This window comes from Mauremys mutica, chromosome 1 (assembly GCF_020497125.1).
Source record: "Mauremys mutica isolate MM-2020 ecotype Southern chromosome 1, ASM2049712v1, whole genome shotgun sequence".
In the NCBI taxonomy this organism is placed as follows: Eukaryota; Metazoa; Chordata; order Testudines; family Geoemydidae; genus Mauremys; species Mauremys mutica.
Genome location: NC_059072.1, coordinates 202,039,546 through 202,052,087, shown reverse-complemented (window position 1 = coordinate 202,052,087; position 12,542 = coordinate 202,039,546). Strand labels below are relative to the sequence as shown.

Sequence of the window (12,542 nt, the reverse complement as noted above, 5' to 3'; positions counted from 1 at the left end):
ATTTTAACAGGAATAAAGTTAGTCCATGCTGAGCATCCCCCCCAACATGTACAAATCCCATTGCCCATTAGAGCTGTACCTCTGCTGATGTTGGTATATACTGCTGCTACCATACAATGGCATGTTATGTCTCTAGCAGCTCTCCTTTTTATTTATTGTTTTATTGTCCACTGGATTGGTCACAAATGTTTTCCAAGTAATCACATTCAAGTGAAAGTTCATTGGGCAGAAATGGGATGCATTTCAGCTTTAACTGGCCCAGATTCTGTACCCTTACTCATGACAAGTAGTACTGTTATGGCAGGAGTCACTGCGAGCACTCTTCAGTCTTTGAAGAAGTGCCATATTACTGTTAGTTTTGTGATCCTGTTATTTTTGGGGGGAGCTATAGCAAACAGCAAGAGAGTTTGCTAATTGCCTTAATCTAACTAGAGTAAGTTCTTGCAGCAGAGCCACTCTCGAGGAACTGGGCACTTGTGTTCCTGAAGCAGAGGATTGCCTGCATGCTGTTTATGACCACCTCTGTTCAAGGACTGGTATTTATAGTATACATAAAATATCTATTCTATTTCTATGGGTCACATGGGTATAGACATAATTATAATTAGAGGGGAGAGGGATAGCTCAGTGGTTTGAGCATTGGCCTGCTAAACCCAGGGTTGTGAGTTCAATCCTTGAGGGGACCACTTAGGGATCTAGGGCAAAAATTGGTCCTGCTAGTGAAGGCAGTGGGCTGGACTAGATGACCTTTCAAGGTCCCTTCCAGTTCTAGGAGATTGGTATATCTCCAATTATTATTATGCACAACCAATATGAATGGTTTAAATGCAAAATCCTTAACAGCAACTTCCTTAAGTTGTTTTAAAGAGGCTGCTGACAAATATTTTGCATGCTGAAAGCAGTAGTGAATAAAAAATGGTTACTAACCTCCTGTAATTGTTATTCTTTGAGATGTATTGCTCATGTCCATACCAATGTAGGTGACTCCCAAGCAGTTGCACAGGTGGAGGGTTTGGAGTTCATTGGCACGCTGATTGTAGCACTGCTCAGCTGAAGCCCGCATTGTCTCTAGCTTGCTGGGTGATGGCCTAGTGTGACACGAATGTGTGGACTGACAACCACGTTGCAGCTATACAGATGTCCTGATTTGAAGATTGAAGCTATGAGCTTTGCCTCATGACCACCACAGAAGCCATGGAGAGGGCTGCGAGTCTGCCGCGTCCAGTGTGGTCTAGAGGGATGCCTTGGCCACTAATTTCCCCTCCTTCACTAGGTACGAGAACTCTCCCTTGGATTCTTGCAGCAAGAGCTCCCTGAATTTTGCTATTGCACTCCAGGGGTTGAAACCATACCAGCCCAGAAGCGTCTGATGGCTGGCGATCCTGAGCTGGAGGCCACCTATGGAGTAGACCTTTCTGCCAAAAAGTCAATTTTTTTGGCTTCTTTAGCCTTGGGAGTCGGCCCCTGTTGTCTCTGTCTCTCCCTTTTGTTTGCCACTGAAACAACCAGTGAGCCCAGTGGAGGGGTGTGTGTACAAAAATTCATACCCCTTGGGAGGGACAAAGTACTTCATCTCCATCCTCTTAGCAGTAGGTTGGAGGGATGCAGGAGTCTGCCATAGAGCTTTTATAGGCTCCAGGATGGCATTGTTCAATGGCAGTGCCACCCACAATGATCTTGAGGCCACTAAAATATCCACTAGGGCATGGGAGGATTCAGAATCTCCTTCTCTTGGATACCTAGGTTCTGGGCTATCTTCCTCAGGAGCTCCTGGTGCACCCTGTAATCATCTTGGATGGGTGCCATAGCTGTTCCCGTCACCGCCTCGTCAGGAGAGAAGGAAGAAAAATCCTGTACTGGCCCACGTCCCTGTACTTCTCCCTCTGCCCCAGATGGGTCTCATGAGGGGGACCGATCCCCATTCTGGCAGGGATGGCAGGGAAGCTCTTGACTCCGATGTACTGGATTAAGACCTTCTGGACTAGGGGCCCTGGATTGGCTAGAAAGCCCAGAGATTCCAGAGTGGCCATTGCAGTGGCATTTGCCATTGCGCCGGTGGCCAGGCTGTCGGCAACATGCCCTGGCTCATGTCAGCCATAGAGTGCTGTCAATTGGAGCTGTGTCTGCTTCTGCATGATGAGTAGGACTCTGCTTCTGAATTGGAGTCTGTGGAGTCACTTCTTAGCAACCAGGATGGAGTGGTACCGACCAGTGCAGGACAACAGTGCAGGAGAATGGGAGGGAGGAGATCGGTGCTGCACCATCATGGCAGGCTTCCCTTCGACAGCACTTGTCTCAGTGTCAAGGCAGTTCTTGCTTCCAGTGCCGCCACTGTTAATTCCCATGTGACTGGGGATGGTGGAACCTGAAGGGAGAGATGCCCCCAGCATCAATGGCAGTGCCAAGGCTATCGAACCCAAGTGGCTCTCCCTTGGCAGGGAGTCCAGTGGTACCAGACTCAATGGCTCCCTTCCCGAGGTTAGAGTCAATGGTACCGCTCATTCCTCTGGTGTCTCTGAGTGGCCCGACACAGGTCACACTCTATCGGCATCTCTATAGCCCATAGACCTTGGGGTTGGAGAATGCCTCTGATCAATCTTTCTCTGTTTTTTTCCTCACCATCAGCAAAGGGAAGTGGTAACAAGAGTCCCATGTTGGAGCCGCGGATGTGTATTGGTGCCGGGAGTCCTGGGCTGTCGGTGCAGAGTCCTTCCGCAGTGGTGAGGAAGCAGAACGGCGCTGTGCCTCCATCAGAGACAGCAGTGAACTTGTCACTGATGTCGAAGTGCTCGGTGCTGAGTCCCCATGACTCAGCTCCAAAGGGGGACGGAACGCTGCCTCCATGAGGAAGAACTTAAGTCTGGTTTTCCTGTCCTTCTTTGTTCTGGGTCTGAAATCCCTGCAGATCCTACACCACTCCTGCATGTGGGTCTCTCCAAGACACTTAAGGCAGCTAGTGAGTGGGTCACTAACTGGCATTGGTTTGTGACACAATGCACGTGGTTTGAAACCCTGGGACTGAGGCATAACCTAGCCCCACTAAGCTGGGTTTGCTACTGACTATACTACTACTAACTAACTAACTAACTTACTTATCTCTAAAGAGAAATTACGGTATTTACATTTTTTACAGAACCAGCCCACTGAGAGAAGGTATTTGCAGAAGCACAAGCGAGCAGAAATTCCAGTGATTGTCAGGGGCAGTAAGAAGGAACTGGAGAGGTGGCAGGGTGGAAGGGCCCTCTATACTGGCGCCATGAGGGCACGACTCTAGGGGGCACCAGAGCCAACCCAACGGATACTACTGAGGAAAAAGCTTTCTGGTGGTGGCGCTCAGGGTGAGCACACACCTACATTGTAATGGACATGAGCAAGCACTCGAAGAACAATAAACAGGCTGAAAAGGCAGAATGGATTCAATTTTGATCTTCTTTACTATACCAACCTTATCTAAGAGGAATTAGTATCTTCTACTGAGAAAGATTTTCTTTCCTTTCTTCTTCTTCTTCTTCTTCCTTTTTATGTGTGTATTTATACAGTTACCAAAATGTACCTTTCTAATTGCTATTGTGGAAGTATTTCCTGCTGGCTTTGAAGTTTTTCTTTACCATATTCAGCTTAATCCATGGCAACTGTGATATGACTGGCTTTGTTGGATTTCAAGGCAAAAAATATTCAATTCAGTATGTTGCACTGGGAAAAGGTTCATACAGAAAGAGAGGCAAAAAGAGGTGTATGGGGCAGAGGATAATCACATTATAGAATGAAGGGGTTCCTATAGAATTTATTTCACAATTATGATAAACATACAAATAATAGAGCAAAAATATGTCTTTGCACTATTGCATTGTCAAGCTTATTCTGGAGGAATAATAAAGAGGGGGGTTGGATGTTTAAGCAATTTCTAGAATAACGTACAAATCTCATGGTTTGATACAACTGTATCTCCAGCAGATAAAAAAGTATATAAATTTAAGGTTGACGAGAACATAGTTAGCTGTAGATTAATATTATACAAAAGCTTTATACTGTATTTGGTCTATAGATGGTAAGAGGTCCTCTATAAATACCTCTGATAGATTCTACAGTGAGGGCTGTTATGGAGAGGACAACCCTTATACAGGATGGGGTTAATGGTTTGACTTGGAGATAGAAGTGAAGCTGGCCTCTCCCTGAAACAACTGTCAGCAATACCAAGCCAGGTGAGAGGAAGCAAGCTTTAAAACTGGGCTGCCCTGATAGAGGGATCTTGTGTAGGGCAGGGGTTCTCAAACTTCCTTGCAACATGACCTCCTACACGACCCCAGGAAGGGGGGCCAAAGCCTGAGGCCACCTGAGCCCCATCACCTCAGGCGAGGGGGTGCGGGTGTCAAAGCCGAAGCCCAAGGATTTCAGTCCCAGAAGGGGGTCCTGTAACCTGAGCCTGGCCACCCAGAGCTGAAGCTGCTGGGCTTTGGCCCTGGGCAGTGGGGCTCAGGCTTCAGTCCCGGGCCCCAGCAAGTCTAACACCAGCTCTGGCAACCCCATTAAAACAGGGTCCTGACCCACTTTGGGGTCCCAACCCACAGTTTTAGAACCCCTGACCTAGAGGGTAGTCTGAACAGGCCTAAGTTAGGGACTAACTGTAGTCAAGCCTTGGAGAGTGATTTATGTTGTCTTCCAACCCTCCCTTTCATGGAATCAACTCACCACCTTCCTGAGGTTTTTGATCTACAAAGCATACGTGGGCTGTGTCTCAGAACAGGAGGGAGGGTCGCCTTCTATAGGGCCAAATGATGTTTTCAAACAGGGACCTTGGGCTAATGATACAAAGTTAGGGTCTGATCCTGCTTCATTGAAGTCGATGGCATTAACTTAAATGGGGGCAAGATCAGACGCTTGGAAAATAGCATACATTTGGCAGTTGGGATAGGTTTGGCTGCTCTGAAGGGGAAATGGAAGAATGTCATGGCTGGGAGGGGTGAGAGCGTGTGTATGTGAGAAAATGAAGTTCTGGCCATTGGCGGCATCATAAGAGAACCAGTCAATATGCGTCTCCTGTTCTGTAAGATATTCTCATGTGTTGCATGCCCTTTATATATTTTTTTTAAATAGGCAATTACTGTTTTGCTGTGTTCTCTCTCAGACATGGTTCTAAAGCAGCTAAGTAAATGAGACTATTTCCAGTTTACATGAGAAATTTGTATTGTGTAGCTTGTAATGATACCAGAGAAATCCCCCAGACCCCATTTTACGCCCTTAGCCTCCATTTTAAATAAGTAAGAGTGACTTCATCATTAAATTTGGGCTAAAGGTCACATACTAAAAGTGAAATTGGCGAGGAAAAGAAAATGGTAAACAACGATTGACAGATCATAACACTGTGAGGTAAATAACACTCATGAGTCTAAAAATAGAACTGACAGTTAGCAGATGGAATGTATAGAATGTTGGCATGTCTCCAGAAAGATCTGACAGGAAGATATTAGTAGAAGTGTCTAGAAAGTTCTGACAGTTGGGGGAAAGGGTATAAAGGTCAGTGTGTCAGTGGGCAGTTGATCAGACAGCTGAGGAGTTTGTGGAAAGTACATCCCGAAGGAGAGTTGGCAGGTTGGAGGGTCATTGAAAGAGGAGCTGACAGAAATAGCAGCAGCAGCAGCAGCAGAGGGAGTCCTACCACTGAAGCAAACAAAGTCAGCAGACAGAATAAGCCTGTCAGTGATAGTACAGCATAGTATAGTATAATGTGAGTGTATATATGCGTATGCCTGGGTTAATAAAGAGGAATGTATGTGTGTTGATTGTGAAAGGAATGTGTATATGTAAGATCTAAAGAACTGTTACCTATTGCTGTCAGTGACCTATTAGAGACTGGCCCTCTGTGACAGTGCACCGCCACTTAGGGTACGTCTACACTACAAGACTATTTCGATTCATCTTAATTCGAATTTCTGGAATCGACCTAATGTAGTTGAAGTTGTGTATCCACAATAAATACAGTAATTCGACTGTGTGAGTCCACAGTAACGGGCGAAGCGTCGACTTCTGAAGCGGTGCACTGTGGGAAGCTATCCCACAGTGCACCGCACTCCCCGCCGCCCATCGGAATGCTGGGATTTCCCACCAATGCATGGGGGGGGGGAACTGTGTCGAGGGTGGTTTTGGGTAACTGTCATCATTCAACCGTCACTCCCGCCGGCGGGAAATCAGTTCGCGCATTTTTCCTGTTATAAGTGACAGCGCGGACGCCACAGCACTCCACTGCGACCATGGAGCCCACTGCGATCATCGCTGCACTTATGGCCATTGTCAACTCCTCGCACCTTATCGAACACCTCTTCCACAGTGAGATGTTGAGAACTCGGTCGAGAAGGCAACGGCAGCGTGGTGAGGACATGAAGTCTCAGAGTGGCACAGACCTCTCAGAAAGCACGGTACGCCGCGCCGTGGAGATCATGGTGGCAATGGGTCATGTTCATGCTATGGGACGTCGATTCTGGGCCCGGGAAACAAGCACGGACTGGTGGGACCGCATAGTGCTGCAGGTCTGGGATGAATCACAGTGGCTGCGAAACTTCAGGATGCGTAAGGGCACTTTCCTTGAACTGTGTGACTTGCTGTCCCCTGCTCTGATGCGCCAGGACACCCGGATGCGAGCAGCCCTGACTGTGCAGAAGCGAGTGGCCATAGCCCTCTGGAAACTTGCAACGCCAGACAGCTACCGCTCAGTAGCGAACCACTTTGGTGTGGGCAAATCTACCGTGGGGCTTGCTGTGATGCAAGTAGCCAACGCAATCGTTGATCTCCTGCTCTCGAAGGTGGTGACCCTGGGAAACGTACAGGTTGCCATAGATGGCTTCGCTGCAATGGGATTCCCAAACTGCGGTGGGGCTATAGATGGGACTCACATTCCTATCCTGGGACCGGCCCACCAGGCCAGCCAGTATATAAACTGCAAGGGCTACTTTTCCATGGTGCTGCAAGCACTCGTGGACCATAGGGGATGGTTTACCAACATCAACGTCGGGTGGCCGGGCAAGGTTCATGACGCGCGTGTGTTCAAGAACTCTGGTCTGTTTAGACGCCTGCAGGAAGGTAGTTTCTTCCCAGACTACAAAATAAATGTTGGGGATGTGCAGATGCCTACAGTGATCCTTGGGGACCCAGCCTACCCGCTAATGCCCTGGCTCATGAAGCCCTATACAGGCGCCTTGGACACTGACAAGGAACTCTTCAACTACCGGCTGAGCAAGTGCAGAATGGTGGTGGAGTGTGCTTTCGGACATCTGAAGGGGAGATGGAGGAGCTTACTGACTCGCTCGGATCTCAGCGAAAACAATATCCCCATTGTCATTGCAGCTTGCTGTGTGCTCCACAATCTGTGTGAGAGCAAGGGGGAGACGTTTATGGCGGGATGGGAGCTTGAGGCACATCGTCTGGCTGCTGATTACGCTGAGCCAGACACCCGTGCGATTAGAAGAGCACAGCGGGAAGCGCTGTGCATCCGGGAGGCTTTGAAAGCCAGGTTCCTCAGCGAGCAGGGTAACCTGTGACTAACAACTTTGTGTATAGAGAAGCGGAACCTGCCCCTGTTTCTTTACCCAGTTTCTGCTGACTCTCCTCTACAGTTTCATATCCCGTTCACCCCGTTTGCCCCCTTCCAACACACGTGTACAAATAAAGTTAATAGAGCATTGTTCAGCCTTCTCTGGACTACTGACTTCGCGTGAAAGGGTTGACACAGGGACGGCGACTGTGCTGGGTTGGGTGTGCAGTGATGTAGAGACCGCTTCTAGACTATAGGACTGATAGGCTCCTGCTCGTACAGCGGTCTCTGTGGTGAGGACTGGTACAGGTGCGTGTGCAGGAATGGGTGAGGGGTGCAGACTTTGCGACGGAGTTTGGGTGCAGGCTCTGGGCTGGGGGTTGGGGGCGTAGGAAGGTGTGAGTGGTGTGTGATAATGGGGAGGAGGTGTAGGGGGTTGCGGGCTGGGGGCTGATGGTTTGATGCATTGTAGAGGCTCAGGGCTACGATAGAAGGGCAGGGTGAGGGCAACCTGCCTTGCCACTTGTGGATGGCATGCTCTATGACCCTGGGGCAGCAGACAGCATTTCTGCGGGTAGCCTCTCTACTGTGAGACAGGGACGCGGCGCGGCGGGGGGGGTGTGAGACGACACGCCGGGGGAGGGGTGGCAGGTGGGGGCTGGTACCTGCTCCAGGCAGGGAATTGACGGGGCTGGGGGAGACCCGTGTGGGACAGGGCATGATCCAGGCATGGCCGGTGGAGAGACCCACCTGCAAATATACCTGGCGCAGGGCACCTTCCGCCTATGAGCAGAACATGAAAATCACCCCACAGACTGACCAGGGTGACTAGAGGCTGCACTCTGTGAGTGACCAGCTGATGATCTTGCCCCCATATCTGTACCACTATTAACGGTGAAAGTCCTATGCAATTCCCAAACCATTCTCCCCCCTTCACGGAAAGTATTCTGCAAAGAAACCTGACGGGAAAAGAAATTACCAAAAAATAAAAACTTTTAATAATGAACAGCACATTAAGGGAAGGACTTCTCAAAAGTAAGGTACTGAGAGCGTTTTGTAAGTTTAGCACTCTGCTGTGGTGCATTAACATTTTTCACGGCTCCTGGTGCCCCTTCCTCTAGTCATTTTGGGTGATGGTGGGATTGGACTTTGCGGCGGGGGGCGGCGGTCGCAGATGCAGTGAAGGGGAGCTCCGTCCTCCTTCCTGCAGTGCTGCAGAACATCGACAAGGCGCCTGGATCAGGTAGGGATACAGTTGCACCTGTGTGACGGGAAAAAGTGAGTGAATTCCATAGAGAGATTTTTTTGGTCAAAAAAGAAACAAAGTCTACTCAGTGTGTGTGAACAAGAGCAAGCACAGCACCTCTCTCATGAGCACTCACTCGGGGAAAGTTCGATTTCTCTGGGTTCGCTTTCATTGCCTGTGGTATTGCACTGCAGACCAGAGAAGCGGGGCAGGAAAGAAGAATCCATGGAGCGGCCAGGCATGGTAAGCCTAGGTTTTTTTGCAGCTTTAAGTTGCATCTACAGCACTGTCCTCCTGCTGCAGGCAAACATGAAAGCAGAATCGGTGCCCCTGTTGCAGCCCCTCGCGGCCGTTCCCTGTTAGAGATCCCTGTATTCTCCCACTCTGCAGCCTCCTACACGTGGCTGTACAGTGACGCTTCTTGTTATGAAAAGGAACAGTTAAGCACAACCATTAATAATGGTACACAAATTACTCTAATTACATGCAGGAGTCTGCGCGCGACATCACACTGAGGAGAGTGTCACGGAGAGAGAGAGCGCGCATGCTGGAGGAAAGCCAACAGAACCCTGGGGACTATGCTGCCATGCTCGTGAAGGCACTGGTCCCCGAGTTCCAGCTGAGAGCGTTGCGTGGAAAAGTGTGCTTCCTCGGGGCACCCAATAAGCAAGCCCTGCCCAGGAACCTCATGCAGAGGCTTGGCGATTACCTCCTGGAGAGCTTCCTGGAGATGTCAGAGGAAGATGACAGTTCCATCCACCTGTACATAGACCTTGTGTTCGCCTAGTTGTTTTCCCAGTTTATTTAAAAAATAAATGTTAACATGTTTGAAGCAGTTACCGATTGATCCTTCTCCTGAATCAGGGTCCGTGGTAACGGGTGGGGAGTGTTGCTGGGGATCTCATTGACGGTGACGAAGAGATCCTGGGTGTTGGGGAAATCTGTGTTGTAAGCGCTGTCGACTGCCTCGTCCTCTTAAACTTTCCCGTACGCGAACATCTCCGAGGAACAGTCCGTCGACAGTATCCCATCCTCTCAGTCCACGGTCACTGGTGGGGCAGTGGTGGCAGACCCACCGAGAATGGCATGCAGTGCCTCATAGAAGCGGCATGTCTGGGGCTGGGCTCCGGAGCGTCCGTTTGCCGCTCTGAGTTTCTGGTAGCCTTCTCTCAGCTCCTTGACTTTCACGCGGCACTGCGTTGTATCCCGGCTGTATCCTCTGTCTGTCATGGCTTTGGAGACCTTCTCGAAGGTCTTTGCATTCCGTTTGCTGGAGCGCAGCTCCGAAAGCACAGACTCATCGCCCCACACAGCAATCAGATCCGAGACTTCCCAGTCAGTCCATGCTGGGGACCTCTTTGTAGTGTGAGATTGCCTGGACTCCTCTGGTGGAGAACTCTGCATCGTTGCCAGTGCTGCTGAGCTCGCCCCGATGAGCAACCAGGACATGGGATTCAAACTGTCCAGACAGGAAAAGGAATTGAGATTTTCCAGGGGCATTGATTGTGTGGCTGGTCAGAGCATCCAAGCTCGGACTGGCGTCCAGAGCGTCAGCAGAGTGTTGCACTCTGGGATAGCTCCCGGAGCTACTAAGATCGATTCGCATCCACACCTAGCCTAATTCGACATTGCCATGTCGAATTTAGCGCTACTCCCCTTGTCGAGGTGGAGTACCGAAGTCGAACTAAAGAGCCCTCTATGTCGAATTAAATGGCTTCCTGGTGTGAACAGGTGCACGCTTAATTCGATTTAACGCTGCTAAATTCGATTTAAAGTGCTAGTGTGGACCAGCCCTTAGAATCATCTTCCCGGTAGGTTGTTGCAGTTTGGGGGTGCTCTTTAATTTATAACGAATTTGTGGTTTAGATTATTATTGTATTAGGGATTGTTATTTGCACCAATAAAAAGTGTCTCATTTTGGAAAGAATATTGCTTGTGTCAATCGTTTATCGGAAGGTTGCATCCATGTCCTCCAGATATTTCCTTAGCCACTCTGGAGACCCATACCTAATGAAAGCAGATTGGTTATAACAGATGGGCTATTCTGGGGGTACCCTAAATATGTTTTCAGGATAAAAATAACTAATAAATTAATTTATTATAAGAACTGGATTTCAGAGACTAAAAACCTGAGAGTTAATAGGTTAAAAAAAAAAAGCTTCAGGTTTAAAGATGAAATGCAAGAAATCTACAGACTTAGGCCTGGAAGATATTTAGTTTAGCCAAAACAGGCCTTAGGATTTAGGATTAGTTAACCCTATTATAAAGATAAGTTAGCACAAGTAAATTAATAAATTTGCTGTGCTTGTGTCTATGTTTCTATGCTAATATTTTGAAAAATAACTGCTGAGTTTGGATAATTATATCAATGCGAGATCAGTAGACACAACAAGATGACTGTTAGTTGCTAAGGTGACTTCCTTAAGGTTGTTACAATGGTGATAAAGTGACTTAAATGTTAATCAGTTAAAAGAAGTATTATGCAAGTGGCCTATCAGGTGAAGAGTCCCCTGATAATATTGGGATGATATCCCGAACATGGACATGGGGGGGGGAGGGGGTTTCAACTCTTATGCATATTAATGAGCTTTGGTAGGCATATCCATAACTTAGTATAACTAGGGCCCTGCTGATGGTGGGAGGTTGTTGCTTCCTGGAGGTCATTGTTGCCTGACCCTCCACAAGAACTGGCCACCTCCACCCTCCTTCAAGATCTCATATGGAGATGTGAGTGAGAAAGAACTGGAAAAACTGGTGCTGGACATGTTTTTTCTAACCTATGCAATTTATGTCACAGTTCTATTAATTGGGGTTTTCTATGTGCTAAGACTTTAAATAAAGGTGAATCTGATTAAATGTGGTTGTTGTTTCTCACATGCTCCTCAAGTCTCAACTAATGATACTAGCCCACATGGTGGCATTAGCCGTTTAGGCATTAGCCCTGGAGAGCAGACTTTTTCTAATATGTGTTTTAAAGGAGTGTTTGATATTATTTAATACCATAACTAATAAAGGCTACAACTGAATTATTTTTGGATTAGTTAGTAAATGACTGTTACCCAAATTTATCACAGATGAAAACACTACATCTGGAAGAGTGTAATCCATGTGTTGGTCTACAGACCCCAAACTTCCACAGAGTGTTTCACATGCTGATCTCAAATGATGGATTTGGTAGCTGACTCTCTGCGTTAGCTGAAAGATTCATAAAAATCATCTGTATGCAAACAGCTCCCTCTTGCCTGTGCATCCAGAGAGAATCATTCATATTGTTTAGTCCTACACGTAAATGAAATATATAATGTAAAAAAATCTGTCTTCTGGGTAGAATTCACCTGTTGGTGAAGGTCTCAGATAAGTAGAGCCCTGCGCAGATACAAACTTTGTATCTGCATCCAATTCATGATCTGCAAACATGGTCCACAGATATCTGCAGATTTTCAGGGCTCTAGATATAAAATTTGGATCCACATCCAATCAAGAGCCGCAAACATGGTCCGCGGATGCGGATATCCATAGATATAAAGCAGATACCTGCAGATTTTCAGGGCTCTACAGATAAGGCTCTTTGGGTAACATTTTCAAAAGCATGTAAGTGACTTAGGATGCTAAGTATAATTGAAAGCCAATGGAACTTAGGCTCCTGGGTCACTTAGGCACTTTGAAAATGTTACCCTCTGTGTCATGGTACACCTCCATGGGATACAGGGTTGTGGGATGAAAAGTCGCACAGGGAGTTGGGCTCCGTACTGGTTCCAGATATGAAGCAGA

The 12,542-nt window shown here is 47.8% G+C and overlaps 1 protein-coding gene across 2 annotated transcripts in view; it reads left to right on the top strand.

Moving 5' to 3' along the window:
- Positions 1 to 5,504: 5,504 nt before the first annotated feature.
- The window catches only part of CLDN14 (claudin 14), a 29,420-nt gene continuing 22,382 nt past the window's right edge, over positions 5,505 to 12,542 (top strand). Inside the window, exon 1 of one of the 2 annotated variants that reach the window (XM_045001147.1) lies at positions 5,505 to 5,672. The gene's annotated coding sequence lies outside the window, so the exon portion shown is untranslated. Of the gene's footprint in view, positions 5,694 to 12,542 lie in introns of both variants that reach the window. The other variant, XM_045001146.1, reaches the window with a different exon arrangement.